Below are 17,984 nucleotides of genomic sequence, written 5' to 3' on the forward strand. Positions count from 1 at the left end.
CTAGGGCCCCAGTCTGCTCAGTTTCTCCAGTTTCACTGAGCAGTCTGAAAAGGACAGGAAAGGAGGTGGTGATAGAACTCCAGGTCTGAGGCTTGGCAGGGCAATAGCTTTGATGCTGCAACAGATACAAGATGAGGAAAGGAGAAGAGCACAGTCAGTGCAGGGGTAATGGGAGCAGAAGGACTGGAAGTCATGATGACAATGAAAAACACATTCTGGAGTTGCAAGGCAGAAGGAAGAGATGGAATGTGACAACAGATTGTAATCAGACAAGAATTTCAGAATTTATGAATAAGGAGACAAATTATATGAGATCAGCTATCATTCTTTAAGAGTAAAAATTAATTTAAGCATGAGTGTCTATCTATATTCTTCTGTGGTGGGTCTGTCTTAAGCGAGTCCACCAGTAGTTTAGGTTTGATATGAAAACAGACTTCTTAAGATCATAAAGAGGATTGCAAAAGTCATGAGAGTGAGTTACAGGAAAAAGTAAATCGCCTGAAAGGACCGATTTTCATTGTTGAAGACCAAAGTTGGTTTCTCATAACATAAATTTCTAGAGAATCCAGTGAGCAAGGAATTACAATTTAGTTTCTTCAGTATTAAATGAGTAGGAGTGAAAGTTGGAGATGGTGGAAGAAATCCAAAGATGAGTCTTGGAAGATCAAAATCAGCAACTGAATAGGGAGGCAAGAGACTCTCAAGAGGACAGAAAAGGTCCACCAAAGGGTGAAGGTGGGAAAAAGAAGAGTTTAACCAGTACAAAGATAAAAGCCTGTGAAAGAAGGAAAAACAGATAGCCTAGAAGTTACAGGGAGGACAAAGAACATGGCTGGAGGTTGAAAGGCATAAGGACAAGTTTAATCACAAATGGTTATAATCAGATAAAGGCATTTCAGAGTTGACAAAGCTTGAAAGTGGAATACTGTATGGGTGATGGCAAAATCAAAGGGTATGATTACCTCTACATATAGCTGAGATAAGGTAGAAAGTCTAGATCATAGGAAATGAATGGCATGAAGAACTGGAAAGTTAAGCTTTTTGGGAGAACATCTAACTACCAATGTCGATAGAGATAGATAGATATTCAAAATCCCTAGTATGAAGATAGGAATTTGAGAACAAAAAGAGTGTTAGGCAAGTACTCAAATCATTGAAGAAGGAAGAACAGCATTCTTGAAGGTCTACCAAAGTCTTAATTTGTGTAATTATGGATTGATTGAACCTCCAAGGAGGAGAGATCAATGAGTGGTGGTCTTAGCAGGAGAGCTTGGAAATGGCAATGGGCAGCAGACTACTCCAATTCCCACATCATGACCACTGAATCAGTGGCCTATGAGTTAAAGAATGAAATGAGTTAAAGAATGCTGGAAAGGTAGGCAAGGAAAACTGTCATCAGAAGAGAGATTTTGGCATTGTGAAATTCCATAAATTATAGTTATAGTCAATGAAGACATACCTGTAAAATTATATATATATATGAGGCCAAGGACACTACATTTCCAGTATTATTTTTCCTCTCTTATCTTCTTAGAACTCTCAGCTCACATCCAGTGACTTATGTTAGGACCATGCTAGGAGATTAAAAAAAAAAAAAAGGATAAAAGTCATTTTCTAGTAAGCTAATAATAATGTTATTAATAATTAATAACTAATTATAATATAGAATAATGTTATAATCCAGTACATCATAAAGAGGCCACATAACATAGCTGACAGAAGAACAAGGTTCAAGTTCTAAATCCAGACTAGCAGGATGACCAAAAATCAAGGAACTTAGTAACAGCAGGGCCAAGAAACTGATGAAGAAGGAGAAACCAAGGGTAAGGATTCTGGGTGAGAGTCAGACATTTTAATTTGTGTATGTCTCTAAGAATGGAGATAATACAAAATAAGAACTTAAAAAAAAAATGTTAATTCAGCAAATGTGTTGATTAACTACGCTACAAATAGGAAACGTGGCCTAATGAAAATCAGTCATTTTAGCTTCGATATCAAGTGAACCATTCCAACATAATCATGATAATCCATAGATCATACATAATCATAACTATTCAGTTCACAATATTTATAAAATTCTCTTCTCTCAAATTCTCTCATATCACCTTTTATCAAGCATGATCTGGAACAAAACTGGACTCTGAAAAAGTCAGATTATTCTAACCTGTTATTAGAAAATTACTTATACCTTGAAAAAAATCAAATTAATCCTGTATCATTTTCTTATTGATCTTATTTACTATAATTGATTTTGCCTTATTATTATTTAAATCATGGTGGGTTTTTTGTGTGTATCTCAACTAGTCTATAATGGGTCAAGATAAAAAAATCTAGTCTCCTACTTCAAGGAATTTTTCTAACCTTGGAGAATGTATGAGAAAGCAAAGGTGTTTGGACCCGATATCTTTACTCCACCCAAGCTATTCTTCAAGGATATCTTGTGTGCTCACCTGGTCTCATATTTAGACTTAAAGAACGCTTCTTAGTCTCATGAGAAAAAAAGGAGTTATTGTTAGTCTTCTGTACCAAACTTTCAACTAAACAGGTTGTTCCCTGCATCTCAGCTTTGTAACCAATCATGCCACCTTTAATCCCAAGATGTCATCTAACCTACTTTGTTCTGTTACCCACCCACCCCCATGTAGAGGGAACTGTCCTTTTTCCCCCCCCGAGTCTTTGGCATTAATGAAGGCCAACCCTCCACGAATTTGTTGATAGGTAACATGCTCTTGTTAAAAAATATTATTTTGCACAAAGATCTGTTTCAATTTACCCTTTGGTTAAAATCCATCACTATAATCTTCTGAGAAGAGAATCAAATAAGGAATGTCTTGAACTTCAGTCATTTCTGTTTTGACTTCATTTCCAAGAGGGTTTTAGGTTCCAGTTGTGTAAAGAGATGACAGAATTTCTCTCTAGAAAATGAGTAAGTTGGAGCCAATAGAGCAGAGTACCAGGAAGAACACTGCTGAATTCACCCCAATAATGATGTCAGAAAATATACCCAACTGATTCCTGACCAGAAGATCCAAGTGGTACAAAAAACCCCCTCATCATTTTCCTAACCCATGACACTAGAAGGAGAGAGAAAGTTCAATGGATCCAAGGGGTGCAGTGTGATCAGAAACCTTCCCAGTAACATCTATCACAGAGACTAAGAGTGAGCTGAGGTTCTGCATGAGGGGAAAAAGAAACATACAGAGAGGGTCTTAGCTTTATTCAAGGAGTCACAGGTACCCAAGTGGATACTCCAGGGCCAAGTCAGAGGCTGGCTATACCAGCCAGGGGGAGCAACAGGCCAGTATCTATGTCCCGAGAAAGTATCAACACTTACTGGGTGCCCACTCTATGCCACCAGCTTGGATTTGAGTGTGACAACAAAGAACCAGACTTTGTACTGGATCAGACTACTCTGGCAGAGAAAGGGGAGAAGAAAAAAAAAGGGGGTGGTAAAAGGAAGGGTAAATTGAGGGAAGGATTAGTTCTTAAGAAAACAAACTCTAAGGAAGCTGAATTAGGAAGAGAAGCTTAACAGGAATGAAGGATAAGGGTGACATATGGAAAAAAAAAGATGGGAGTGGGGGAGAAGGGGTGGGAAGCTGTGGGAGACAGGAAAAGGCACCAATCCTAGAGCACTGGTGCCAAGTACACTCCTCTCCCAACACCCTTTTTTACTATAAGGGAAAGGAAGTAGAAGAGACCCAAAAAGAAGGAAAAGTATAAGAAAACAGAAAGGAAGGAAACAGATAATTGCCAATCAAAATTATAAATGCACAAACAAAATCAATGCAGATAAAATCAGAAAAGAGCAAGCAAATGAGAAAAAAGGTTTTATACCAAGTATCTCTGATAAAGGTCTTGTTTCTCCTTTTTTAAAGCTTTATTGAAGTTTTGCTGTTTCAAAGGTCTCATTTCTTTCTTTCTTTGTTTAATTATAATTTTTTATTTACAAAAGCTTTTTACAAAAACATATGCATGGGAAATTTTTCAACACTGACCCTTGTAAAACCTAGTGTTCCGAATTTTCTTCTCTTTCTCCCTAGCCCTTACCCTAGATGACAAATAATCCAATATATGTTAAATATGTTCAAATATATGTTAAAATCCAATATATGTATACATGTTTAGACAGTTATCTTGCTGTATAAGAAAAATCAGATCAAGAAAGGAAAAAAAAAACTGAGAAAGAACAAAATGCAAGCAAACAACAACAAAAAGAGTAGAAATGCTATGCTGAGATCCACACTCAGCTCTCACAGTCCTCTCTCTGGGTATAGATGGCTCTCTTCATCACAAGATTATTGGAACTGATCTGAATCATCTCATTGTTGGAAAGAACCATGTCCATCAGAATTGATCATCGTATATTCTTGTTTTTCTGGTATACAGTGATCTCTTTGTTCTGCTCATTTCACTTAGCATTAGTTCATGTAAGTCTCTCCAGATCTCATTGAGATCATCCCGCTGATTGTTTCTTATAGAACAATAATATTCCATAACATTCATATACCATAACTTATTCAGTCATTCTCCAACTGATGGCCATCCACTACAAAAAGGGCTGCCACAAACATTTTTTGCACATGTGGGTCCCTTTGCTTCCAAAGGTCTCATTTCTAAGACAGAGAGAAAACTGATTCAAATTTATAAGAAAAGCAGACATTCCTCAGTTGACAAATTGCCAAAAGATGCAAAAAGGCACTTTTCAGCAGAATCAACCCAAGCTATCAACAGGAATAAGACAAAATATTCTAAATCACTAATTATTAGTAAAATGCAAGGTAAAACAACTCTGAAGTTTTAGTAATCAGATTTACAAAGATGACTAAAAAATAAAATGACAAATGCTGGAAGAGCTACACAAAAAGAGCTAATTAAATGCACTTGTGGCACACTGGTAAAATGACTAAGTCATTTTGTAAAGCAATTTGGAATTCTGGACAAAAAGTTATTAAACTGCATTCTTTTATAACAAACAATATAGCTACTATTAGGTCTATGCTCCATAGATCAAGCAAACAGCAAAAGGGCCCAGAAACACAAAATATTAAAATGTTTGAAGAGACAAAGAATTGGAAATCAAAGGGGTACCCATCAACTAAAAAAAGGCTCTATACATAATGACATATAGAATGTGATAGAAAGATATTGTTCTCTAAGAAATGATGGAAAAGATAATTTCAGAGGAGCCTGCAAAGTCTTATATAAAATGATGTAGAAAGAAATGAGAAGAATCAGAATGATTTCGACAATAACAACAATATTATAAAAACAAAAGATTCAGAAACTCTTGATTCCAGAGGATTAATGATAAAACATGCTATCATTCTCTTGATAAGTAATGAAATTATTACAGTTTGAGATTTTGGGGATCGTGGCCAATGTAGGAATGTGGTTTACTTATCTATATGTGTTTGAAACAATTTTTCTTCCCTTTCTATTCCAAGAAAGAAAACAATGAGAGGAAGGGAAGAAAATACAGGATTGGAAAAGAATTTTAATTGACTCAAAAAACAATAAAAATTAATTTTAATAAAAGCTAATGAGGTTTTTTTTTTTTTTTTTTTTTTTTTAGATTTCTTAGGGTGGATACAGAGTCTTCTAGGCCTCAAAGGACAAATCACTGTTAAATCTGTTAGTTTGTATTCATTCACTTCATTATGGTATTCTGAGCTATAAAAGTCTTCAAAATTGTTATTTTCCTTAGCATATGAGGCTGCAAACATACCTTTTAAGTCTACCTTTACATTTGGTGAATTAAAATAAGAACATGTACATGTCAAGAAATTCTTTTGGATTCTACTTGTTACAAACTCATGACACTGTCCATAATTTTATTTCTTGCTCTATCCAAATTCTCAGTTCCAGACTTATTAAATTATTCTACATCTCATTAACTGTCTCTCCTTATGTTATTCCATTTGTTTCTAGTTTCTACCTTTTTCCCCTCAAAATTATTGCCTTATTGTAACATCACCTGCCTGTCACCTTTTATCCCACAAACATCATAAATTATCTAAGCAAAATGTTCAAAAAAAGTACTCAAATCACAATGTCTTATCTGTGATAAACTGAAGTAATTTTATATAAAATTAATTTATGGAGGAAAACAGATGAAATCTAGTCACTGTCCTTGTCATTTTATAATGCTGAAGATGATTTAGTGATCAGAAAACAGATATGGCAGCATTAATTACATTGTGGCAAGGTAAAATGGGTATGATGATAGAATTAGGATACATTTACTTATTCAGATAAATATTTTCTCTTTTGTACATCATAACCAGGAGCCAAGATGGCAGAGCAATATAAAGTGGTACAATAAAACAACCCATAGACCTTAAAAAAAGAAAGGGTAAAAGAAAAACCTTCCAAACAAATCTAGAAAAGATAGAAAACTAGGGAAATTTGAGGGGGAAAAAAGCAATTACATGTTGTGCATGAAGGGAGAAGGAGAAAGAAGAGGTCTATGGATAAGGTTGGCCAGGAATAGCTTCACATAGAGATGCAGAAGTCAAGCCCAGAGGCTATGTTCCTTGCAGACTCCACCAAGTCATAATATCAGGGGAGTGAAAGAATGAGTTCCCACTGGAAGGACAGGTGTGCAGTAGGAGTGGAGGGTAAAACATGCGGGATATGGAGGAAGAGGGATCTGTACTCAGCGGAATGTGCAGGGCTGAGCAACAAGCCCCATGAGGTACAAAGTGAGCCAGGGGTGTTTGCCAGGCAGAAAGGGGGCCCGCTTTCCAACCCACAGAATGACTGGACTGAGGGAATCTGCAGCTGGCTACCCAGCCTAGGTCAGGAACCTGAAGAGCTCAGGCCAAGGAAAGCAATAATCAGACTGACCTGGGATCCAGAAGATCCCCAGAATGGGTTGTCCTCGTGGTCTTGGAAAGCCATAACACTCATACCTTCAGAAGGGAATAAGAGGACTAGCCTAGAACTTTTTCTCTAGAAGTGCCCACAACTGGCTCTCACATCAAACCTCAAGCCTGAAGCAAACTGGAGAAGAAATGGGATGGGTAGTGGGGATCCAACTATAAAAAACTATTATGGTGACAGGGATGCTTAACATATAAATACAGAAAAGAATAAAATTAAAAATAGCTACAAAGACTCCAAGAAAAACCACAGATTGAGCACAAAGTGAAACAGAACTTCTGGAAGATATACAATTAAAAATTTTAAGAGTTAAAACTTTTTCTACAAATTAAACAAAAGTACTTGAGGAAAAAATGGAAAAGAAAAGAGTGATGGAAGAAAAATTTTTAACAAGTATAAATCCTTGCCCCAAGCAACAAAGTTCCCGAAAATGAGAATAAAACAAACAGAAGTCAATGATTCTATAATATAACAAGACACATTAAAATAAAGTCCAAAGATTGAAAAGAAATAGAATAAAATATAAGGTGTTTCATAAGTAAATGCAACTAACCTAGAATACCTATCAAGGGGAAAAAATTAACAATTATTAGACAAAACTTCTTACTATGTCTTGTCTTCTCAAAGGATTAGGGGAAGGAACAAAATTTGGAATTGAAAATTAAAATTTCAAAAATAAAATAAAACAGGCAAAGAATCATTAGAAAACATGAAAGTGGGAGGCAGGAGTAGAAGGGTAAACACTCATAGTTCAAGAAATCTTAAAATGATCTAAGTCTCTTATAACAAGAGGACAAAGTGGAAACAGAATCATCAGTTACCTCCTAAAAGAAATCCCAGGAATATCACAGCCAAAATTCAGAGTTTTAAATTCAAAGCAAAAAATAATACAAGCAGCCAGAAATAAATCAATTATTAAAGGGCTATAATTAGGACCACAACTGATTTAGAAGGCACAAGCATAAAAGGGGTGAAGAGACTGAAATATAATAATTCAGAAAGTAAAGGATTTAGGCTCACAGCCAAGGAAAATTTGCTCAACAAAACCGAATATAATCCTAAAGGGGGCAAAATATACTTTTGATGAAATTATATACTTACAAGCATTTCTAATTGACTGAACAGAGCTATATAGAAAGTTTGAAATTTAAACATAGGAGTTAAGAAAAAGTTAAACACAGGTGAACAATAAAGGCTTAAACAAGAATAAATTGCTTAATTCAGATATGGGGAAATGGCAGATGCATCCCAGTGAAATCTCTCATCTTCAGGAGTCAAAGAGAGAGTCTAAGAACAAAAGGCCTGAGAATGGTTCTTTTGTGACTTGATGACCCTATGGAAAGAAAAGGGAAGAGCAATACACTAGGATGTGGAAAAGGAAGGAAAAGAAAGGCTGGGGGAAATTATCCCACTAATCAGAAAGTTCAAGTAAAAAAGGAGGAGATAATTACAAAGAGCAGTTGACACCTGCACATAAAGACATAGAGGTGGTTAAGGAAATACATTTCTCTCAAAAGAGAAATGGAGAAAGGGAAAGGAGGAGGATTTAGAAAAAGATTAAGGGAGTAATTAGTATACAAAAATATCTCTTAGCTTATGGCTTACAGATTTTTTATAAAATGGTTGAACAAGTTAGGGAAGATAAATGTTATGGAATACTATATAATGCTATAAGAAATGATGAGGGGTGATTTCTCTGAAACTTGGGAAGATTTCTAAGAACTGATGCAGAATGAAACAACCAAAAGAGCAATGCATACAATAACAATAATGTGATAAAATCAAAAAACTATGAAAGAATTAGGTACTCCTCAATGAGGCAATGATCAATCACTTTTCAGAGGACTGAAGACGAAGCACGCAACTCACTAACAGAGTGGTAAAAGATTCAGTGTGCAGAATGAGATATATATTTTTCGACATAGCCAAAGCAGAAATCTATTTGACTTGACTATACATTTTTGTTATAAGTTTGTTTTTCTTTCATCCTTTTCCAGGGAGTGCTGAGGTAGGAAAGAATGTATGGAGAGAAGGCAGAAATTTGTTCTCCCTCCCCTCTTCTTCCATTTCATTTTTTTTCTTTTCTTCCTCCTCCTCTTCCTTTTTCTTTTTCCTCTGCTTTGTTCCCTTCTTCTTTCTCTTCCACTCCCTCCCTCTCTCTATTTTCCTCCCTCCCCCTCTCAAAATTTTAAAATTTCTTTGAAAACCCAGAAGTGCTTGAAGGAAGGGTCCAGTATAACAGTGTGTGCCTATAATCCCAGCCCCACCTTCTAATTAACCAAAATCCTGATTACCTGGCAATAAGTGTTTCTTGTCTTATTTTTATATATTTATGTATTTTTGCCAGGATCAGTAGGCTTTGACACTAACCTTGAATGTATATCTGGTGAAAATATCCAGACAAAGAAAATTAGAGATACCTAAAAAACTGAAGTACTATTTCAGAAAATGAAAATAACAATCTCCTCAAATCTCTTCAAAGTCAACATGCAATAAATTTACAAAAGAACTTTAATGTTCTATGCTCTTTTACAAAACACATTCTTTCTTCTTTTTATAAGCACACTGTGTGAATGTGAAAACGGTCCAAGATTCTGTCTAACATCTATCTCTATGTGGCCTCCTTGGCAATTTACTTACAAGATTTGCAAAAGAAAAGTACTGCACCCCAAAAAGGGCATATAAAAAGCCAACATCTTTCGCAGTGATTTACTGAAAGCAGCAGCTCGTTTTAATAAACCCATCCCCAAACATAAAATTGATTGAACCAACTGCTGTGCAGGGCATATACCACAGCTGATCAAAATCATTCAAGATCTTTATTCTTACAGAATCTCTTTCAAGCTTGAAGAAGGTTTTCCCCTCCTTCTAATTACATAAGGCAAAAAAATAAAATTTTCTTTAAGATGTGCTATAAAAGCATGAAACTACTAAAAAAGTAAATTCCCAAAGAAGAATTTTTCCATACTAAACCATTTTTAGTTTAAATGGTGTTTTCAAGGCTTGAAACCACTAATCGATTTTCAAGTCAAGCCTTAATTAAGTGCTTACTATGTATCAGTCCTGTGTTAAGAGCCAAGAATATAACTAGAAGGGGAAAAGAGAGTCCCTGTCTTACTCTCAAGAAGCTCACAGTCACAAACAAGAGAAAACATGAAAACAAATGTGTACAAACAGGATAGGGAAAGGATAAATTGGAGATAATATCAGAGAGAAAAACACTAGGTATTATATTTGAGAATTCATTTTAGTTACTAGAATTAAGACTTCAGAACAAGTAAAATTGTCATTCAATACTTCTATATGCCTATCATTATTTAGAAAAGTTCTAATATATAAATAATCCTCCATATAATTTAATATAAAAGCATCTTAAAAACTGGAATATTTTTCTGTATCTGAAAACTTTATTTCTTTATAATAGACATGGCCTATTTTCACTGATAAACAAAGAATTTCAGTCTGCCATTACATGTTATGCGAGGCTTTCATTTGTATTTTTATAATAAAGTAATTTTATAGTATTTGTGTCACAATGAAGGACAAAGATAAGCCAACTGTTTAGATTCTTGCCTTTATGTTGTGGCTTTGATCACTAACAATGCAGCCTGAACAGCCAACAGAAGGCTGACATTTCATAAAATATGCAGTGATAAAAACTAATACTGTAGCATCTGGGAGCGATATATAAAATGCAGAAATACACCTAATAACTGTGATCTTAAATTACAAGTTACTAAAAGCAAAATAAAAAGCATACCTAAAATGAAGAAAAACCACAAAAACAGATCTTAATCATACTTTTTTCCTAAAAAAGAAAAAAACAACAACAAAGTTTAATAAACAATACAAGTGATTGAGTTTACAATTTTTTCTTTGAGATTTCCCCAGGTTCTCCAGATCTCAAAAGCTATCTGCCTCCTAGAAAAAGTATTCCTTTTGTATATTGTGAGCACCACAAAAAATCTTATTGAAATACAACGAGAAAGCTAAAATACAATCAGAAGAAATTAGCTTTTCTCAAAAGGACAGAAAATCAGACAGTTAATGTACCAGGGAAGATTTGTTCAGTAGAAGGAGTCCATAAACCATGACCAAAAGGAGAAAATTTTTTCTAATAATCTATAGACATAAGTTTAGCATGAAAACATCATTTTAGATCCTTTTCTCAAAACCATTGTCTTTTAGACAGAATTAGCAAAAATTCAGTGCTCTCTAAATAACTTCAACTGGTTAGGAACTTTTTTAGAAATTGGAGAATAAAAACTAATTGTATTTATTATTATAGTAGTATTTAATTTCAAATTATACATCAAAAAAGTCAATTTTAAAAACCTTTTCTATATTAGTGAAATAAATGCAAAATGAAAGTCATATTCAATGCTTCAATAACTCTGAAGTATACTTTGACTAAACAAACACACACACACACACACACACACACACACTAACTGCTAAGTATGTGGGAGGCAATTGTCCTAGTGCTTATAATTAGCAGCTGAATTTGGGGATTTCACTGCTTAATGCACACCCACCCGCTTGTTATTCTTACCATGGCTTTTTATGGCATTTAATGGAGATAAATACTCTTTCCCCACCTCATATTTACATCAATACCATAAAATTTTTTTTAAGATGTTAAAATAGGTTAAACAGCAGTCTCAATATCACTCTTTATCTCTCACTGGACAAAGAATACAATTACAAGATTGAAGATAGATGAAGGCATATTTACATTTAATATTCCTAACTATAACATTTATGTCAATTATGATTTTCACATTTGCAAATACAGCTCTTTTCATTTTCACTGAACATTTTGTTAATTTTTAAACATTAACATTGGCTATTAGAAAGGACACCTAAAAAAGGACAAACAAAAATAATACAAAAAAAAAGCAAAGATGCTGTCTGAACATTAGAATATAATTTCAACAAAAACACCTTCAAAAAGAATCACCTAACATGATTCTAATTTTGTTTATTCTCTACAAAAGTTGGCTGAACAATGTAAACAAAGTTCTTCAAATTTTGATTATTCTTTACACAGGAAAAGTTAAATTACATAAACAAAGTTCTTAAACCTATTTCCAAAGAATATCGTTTTAATATATTTTAAATTTCATATGCATTCGTTCTTATATTAGTGCTGTTTTAAAGTCATTAAGATACTTTTCCTTCCTGATACATATACTATTTGATTGGCTAGCTCAATAATTGTGGGGAGCCGGCACTAATCTACAGCCACATAAGGCCAACCTTGAATAGGTTGAATCTCCTAATCACATTATACCAAAGACTTCCTGAATAGGAATCTCCTAATCACATCCTAACTTTGAATAGTCAGATATCTAGGCATCCCCTAATCACATCATAGAGCTTCCTGCCACCAGAAACATCTGAGCAGTTCATCCTTGGGCGGGATACCAACCCTTTGTCATGGACCCCCACCCTGTACTGTGTTTGAACAACCCTGCCTTCTTTCCTACTGCTATATATATCTGTACTATTGCACCCATTAAAATGAGGCTTGATCAGAATGATTTGACTTGCCTCCATTTAGCCCATCCCCTCTCTCTTGCCCTTATCGCTTTTCTTCCAGGGTCCACACACACTGCCTCGCGGGCCAAGGCAATTGATGAAGATATGTATTTTAAAAATTACACTGTGTGCAAATAGATATTATTATAAGTGTAAATAATCTCTCAGGTCTAGAATGCCTCATTGTAGGCACATAATAATACTTAGAAGTGATTTACAAAACTTTCAAAAATTTTCTACTTTACTAAAAGATGGAGCACCTAATGGAACTCCTGTCAACTGTTAACCAGGTGCATATGGCAATAGTTCACCAATTTGCTGTGACAGTGATCTCATGACTTCCAAAATTTATAAAGCTGAAAGAAATAATCTACTCAAGAAAAAAGTTTTTTTTCCCTCCCCTTAAGGGATTTATTTTAATCTGCTCATTTACCTTTCTTGTTGCCTTGGCTTCAATTATGCAAAAGATAAATTGTTCAAGAGATGTTCATTTTTAACTCTTAAAATTAGAATCCTGATAAATTTTAAATTCTAAAGTAAGAATGAAAACAAACCACACATATTATCTTAGTCTCAGTTTCTTTTACTAATTGTATCATAGGATTTATTCTATATTCCATTAAATTGGGTTTCATTTTTAATGATAAAAGGTTGGGTAATAAAGCAAAAAAGGAAGAATGAGCAGAGATTTCCCGATTATATAACCAATAAGATAGAAAATCAAACATTTTCTCCAGTCCTCATTAGCTCTCAGAACCTCTCCCCCAAAGAGGAACTTCAGTGATACAGAAATTATAGCTAAATTCCCAAGACAAGAAGTATAGGGACCTAAAGGAGTATATGAATTGAACAGAGGAGAATGCTAGATCTGGATGCCTTCATTCAGCACCCCCAACTCTCTACTCTCCCAGAGGTACATTAACCATTCCATCGACCATTATACAATGGGATCCATTCACAGTGATTTCTCATGCTGCATTGTTTACCAGTATATTCGATTCTTCTTCTTTCCTTTCTTGAATGTTAGAACAAGCAACAGGAATCAATTCTGACCAAGGAAGTGAGTAAGAGAAGGAAATCGGAGGATGAAAATTAAGCATATTGCTTTTTGGGGTGGCATTAAGTTTAGGAAAATCCAAGGATGCAATGGATCTGATTGGAAGAACTTCCCTAATGATCTCCCAATCCTGGAAAATGCAGGAGAAACTGATTAGAACCACAAACATAGGGAAATGGGACAGGAGATCAAGGTATATAACTGCCCTGACCATGAAGAAAAGAGGACTGGAATCCAGCTGTGGCCAGTTCTATCCCACCAGAAGCTACAAGGGACATGACAAGGTCTCAAGCAGGGAAAAGTAAATTCCTCAATGTGGATGAGGTTAAGGTAGCCTTGTAGAACAGCTTAGAGAGTAAACTAACCATCGGGAGGGGTAGGGGGAAAGATAGAAGGGAGAAGAGTAAATGAAGAACAGGAAATAAAAGAGGAAAAAGACTAAAGTAACCAAAGATCTCAAGAAAAGTAAAACAATTAAAAATTGAGAATAACAATAACAAAATATTAATGTCAGAAGGGAAAACAAGCATGAAATCTTCCAAAAGATTACAAACTTCTCTATAAAACAGACGAAAGTGAATATAGACATAATGAAACACAGAATTCTGTGAGCTCCCCAAAGACAGAAGTATGTTCCAGAAAGATTCAAGAGAAAAAGCAGAATCTTAACAGAATGAATAAATTAGTGTTGACTAGGGGAGAGGTGGGGGGTGGGGGTGGGGAGGGGGGAAGGAAGGGAGAAAAATTTGAAACACAAGGTTTTGCAAGGGTGATTGTTGAAAACTATCTTTGCATGCATTTTGAAAATAAAAATCTATTATCAAAAAAAATAAGTAAGAAGGGAATAAATGGCAGTATGCATAACAAACAATTAACAGGATAGAAAAACCTTGCCAAAAACACTGGCAAAGGTCTCCAAAAAAAAAAAGTGAAAGAGAACTGATTAGAAACACACAAATACTGATGAGATGATAATCTGGAAGAGAAGCAAAAAGCAATAAAGTAAATGTAAAGAATATGAGAAAACATCTATTCCTTAAGACAACCTAAGAATCATATACCAACAAAAGAAAATGACAAGTTGAAAAATCAGAATACCATAATGCAAGAGATTAAAAAACAAAATGACCCAAGCATCTGAATACATAAAACAAAACACCAATTTTAAAGAATTCTCAAATTATCTATGGCAAAGAAACAAGAAATATCCTATACTCAAATTCCAAAACCCAATGATTACAGCAAACAATTTCAATGAAAAAACAAAACTATATATATATATATGTTAACCAAAAGAAAGACATTCAAATAGAAAAGAATATAAATTCAAATAAAACCAGATTATTCTGCTCCCATAAGAAACTAGAGAAGGGATTAGAGTAATAAATTGCAAAAGAGAAAAAAGATCAAATTACAACTCAAAATGCCATTTGTAAACCTAAGCCCAATCATCAATGGAAAAAAAAAAAAAGACAGATGGTCAATAAAAGAAAAGCATTTTAGGTAATCCCACCCAACCCTTCCACCAAAAAAATCCAACAGATAGATGCAGGTTATTCAAACTTGCAAACATTAGAAATAAAAGAAAAGCAAAAAACAAACAACTATCAAGGAAAGAATGAATAATATAAATTGTCTCTGGAAAATATTAAAAGAAAAAACTAGAAAGAGTGACATTTAAAAAAAAAACAAGGGAAAAATAAGAAATTTGCTTCTGAAAGTACAAAAGAGGATAAAGATGAAAGAATTTAAAGAAATAGGAGAAATGATAGTGGAAAAACAGATCTGAAAGATGGCAGGTGGATAGAATGGATGGATGGACAAACAGATAAACAGGCAAGAAAATAATGTGCCAAGCATTGTTAGGTGCTGGGGATTCAAGTAAAAGTATGCTGTACAGTCTTGGATCTAAAGGAGATTACCTTCTAATTTGGGAAGACAACATATAAAATCAAGATTAGAGGTGGAAGAAGGGTTTGGAAAGAGGATAAACACTCCAGGAAATAACTGGAAATATCAGAGTTCAATTACCAGTGAAGAATAAATGAAGGGGATAGTTCGAGGAGAAAAATTATGGCATCCTAGAACTGAGCAAGCTTTATAAAGCTCAAGATGGAGAAGTAAGAGTCAAATTTTCCAATGATGGCCAGAGAGGAGAAAGTATGACTAGAAATACCCATGAAATTTATGGAGGTCTAGGACAAAGGCCAAAATTGGTCTACTGGAATCCATGGTGATTCCAAGGATGGGACCCAATTTTCCATAGAGATGGGAATGAAGATGAAGGTCCAAATGGAAAGCACTTGCTTAGAGATACAACTAAATTCCATAAGGAACCTGAATCAATGTTTTTTATTATGAGGAATTTCTCTCTAGAAGGCAAAAAGGAGGGAGTAGTGTGAGAAAACTACATTATGTAAAAACAAATCAATAAAATAATTTGAAAGTAAATACTAAATAGCATAGTAATATATATAAACTTACCTTGAGGCAAGTGGGGGACTCAAAAGACTGAGCCTGGAATCAGAAAGATCTGATCAAATCTGTCCCCAGACATGTATTAGCTGTGTGAAACTGGGAAAATCAATTAATCTCTGTTTATCTCAATTTCCTCAACTATAAAATGAGAAAAAATAATAGCATCTAACTTGAAAGGTTATTGTGAGAATGAAATGAGATAATAGTTGCAAAGTTCTGAGCAGCATGCCTCAGCATACAATAGGTTCTGTATGTTCGAATGCAGGTGCAATGCATGCATTCTATCCATAAGGCAAAAGAAATGTGGCAGAGTAGATAGAACAAACATAAGTATTTGAGAAAAGAATTTAAAGATATCTTAATTTTATTTTAGATTTTTTTGTTAATCTAAAATTTAATAGTAGTATCTAATAAGATACACTAGAAGATATCTCATTTTTTTTTAAAAAGTGGATGATCTATAGAAGGTACTTCATTAAACTGATCAAATAGTACTTTATTTGAGGCTCTTAGTACAAGAGAAAAATTATCATTGGGATAATTTTAAGAATGAACTTTCTGCTGCAATAGAGTTTCAAATCAATACCTGTTATCTGTCCCAGTCTCCCCCCTGCCCAACAAAAGCTATGTCAAGTGAAACATGAAGAATGTTAAGTGATTACTTTGGATTTGGATTTTCATAGTGCACTATTATGTAATACTGCTTTGTAGTCTAAACAGGATCAAGAAATAATTATGACTTCAAATTCACTAACAAGTTAATTTTTATTTCTGGCTCTATGGCTCTCTACCTGTGAAACGGAGAAAACTACTCACGGGTGTTAGGAAGAACATTTGTAAAATCCGAGATATTGTATAAATGTTAAGTTGTTATTCTCTCTTGAAGTATTATCTGTTATACCATTAAATCAGCCCCAACCACCTACCTCCCCTATTTGAAGCAAAGAGTGAGCCAGTTAAGCGATGAGGGGGCAACTAGGAAGGAAGCTTCATTAAGCTAAGAAGTCATGTTATTAAGTCGTGGAGAGAAGAGTTGGATATCTTTCTAAAGTTCTCTTCAATGGTCATTAATCTATTTGAAATAGAATGATTCCTTGCCTGGAATATTGTTCTACAACAAAACCTGCTGAATAGCAGAAATTTACAACCTCACAGCAAATAAAGAAAGGTGGATAAAAACTCCTTACAGACACATGACAGATGAGTAAGTCTATAAAAAGTCAGCAGTCATAGATGCATTAGACATAATTTATTATGGAAACTGAATTTGACAGCTTTCCTTCCTGGAGCCTAGGGTTGTGGTTTATACACAATGCACTCTGTCTATGGCCATTTAGTTTCCCTACATGGATTGCTAGGCAAATGTCTTCTGAAAAGCTCCCATAATATTTGAAGGCTTGATGAAATCGGTACAATGTTAAAACAAATAGAAAATTTTATCATCTATAATAGAATGCTCATCAAACTATAGCCCAAGAGCCAATTATAGGTTACTGCTTCTTTTTATACCCCAAGGAATGAAGAATGATCTATACATATTTAAAAAATTAATAATACATACGTAAATACAAAAATATTTCATATAAAAATGTAAAAACTATTTGCATTGTAACATTAAAATATATTAAAAATCATTCTTAGCTCCATGACTTACAAAAATAGACAGCTGGGCAACCTTGGATCTCTAATGGAATCACTTGAACAATTTCTAGAAGCTACTCTGCCTGTGAACACCTTTGGACTTTCCCATCAAGCCCTTCTTCCTCAGAAAACACATCATTGAGAAATCTCATTCTTCTACACCATTCCTGTCATCTCACTAGCATCCACTGTTCCTCTGATTAGAGCCTCTGGCAGGAGAGAAAAGGTCATGAAATTCAGGGCCTCGATGTAAGAAGAGGGCTTACTCCAATCCTCTCCATTTCCCACCAACTACACTGCTCTCTCAATACTCTGGGCCAATTACTTTTCCCTGTACCCTTTGCTGCTTCCACTTGGGCCTTGTCTTCCCCCATTATACTGT

The 17,984-nt window shown here is 34.5% G+C and overlaps 1 protein-coding gene across 7 annotated transcripts in view; it reads right to left on the reverse strand.

The window, feature by feature from the left end:
• Positions 1–17,984, reverse strand: part of TBC1D5 (TBC1 domain family member 5) — a 571,191-nt gene that overhangs the window by 426,397 nt on the left and 126,810 nt on the right. For 4 of the 7 annotated variants that reach the window (XM_031940321.1, XM_031940324.1, XM_031940323.1 and 1 more), the window contains one exon: positions 1,460–1,574. The exons of 2 other annotated variants lie outside the window; for them this stretch is intronic. The gene's annotated coding sequence lies outside the window, so the exon portion shown is untranslated. Of the gene's footprint in view, positions 1–1,459; positions 1,575–10,645; positions 11,179–17,984 lie in introns of those variants that run through there. One more of the 7 variants, XM_031940326.1, reaches the window with a different exon arrangement.

This window comes from Sarcophilus harrisii, chromosome 5, assembly GCF_902635505.1.
Source record: "Sarcophilus harrisii chromosome 5, mSarHar1.11, whole genome shotgun sequence".
NCBI lineage: Eukaryota > Metazoa > Chordata > Mammalia > Dasyuromorphia > Dasyuridae > Sarcophilus > Sarcophilus harrisii.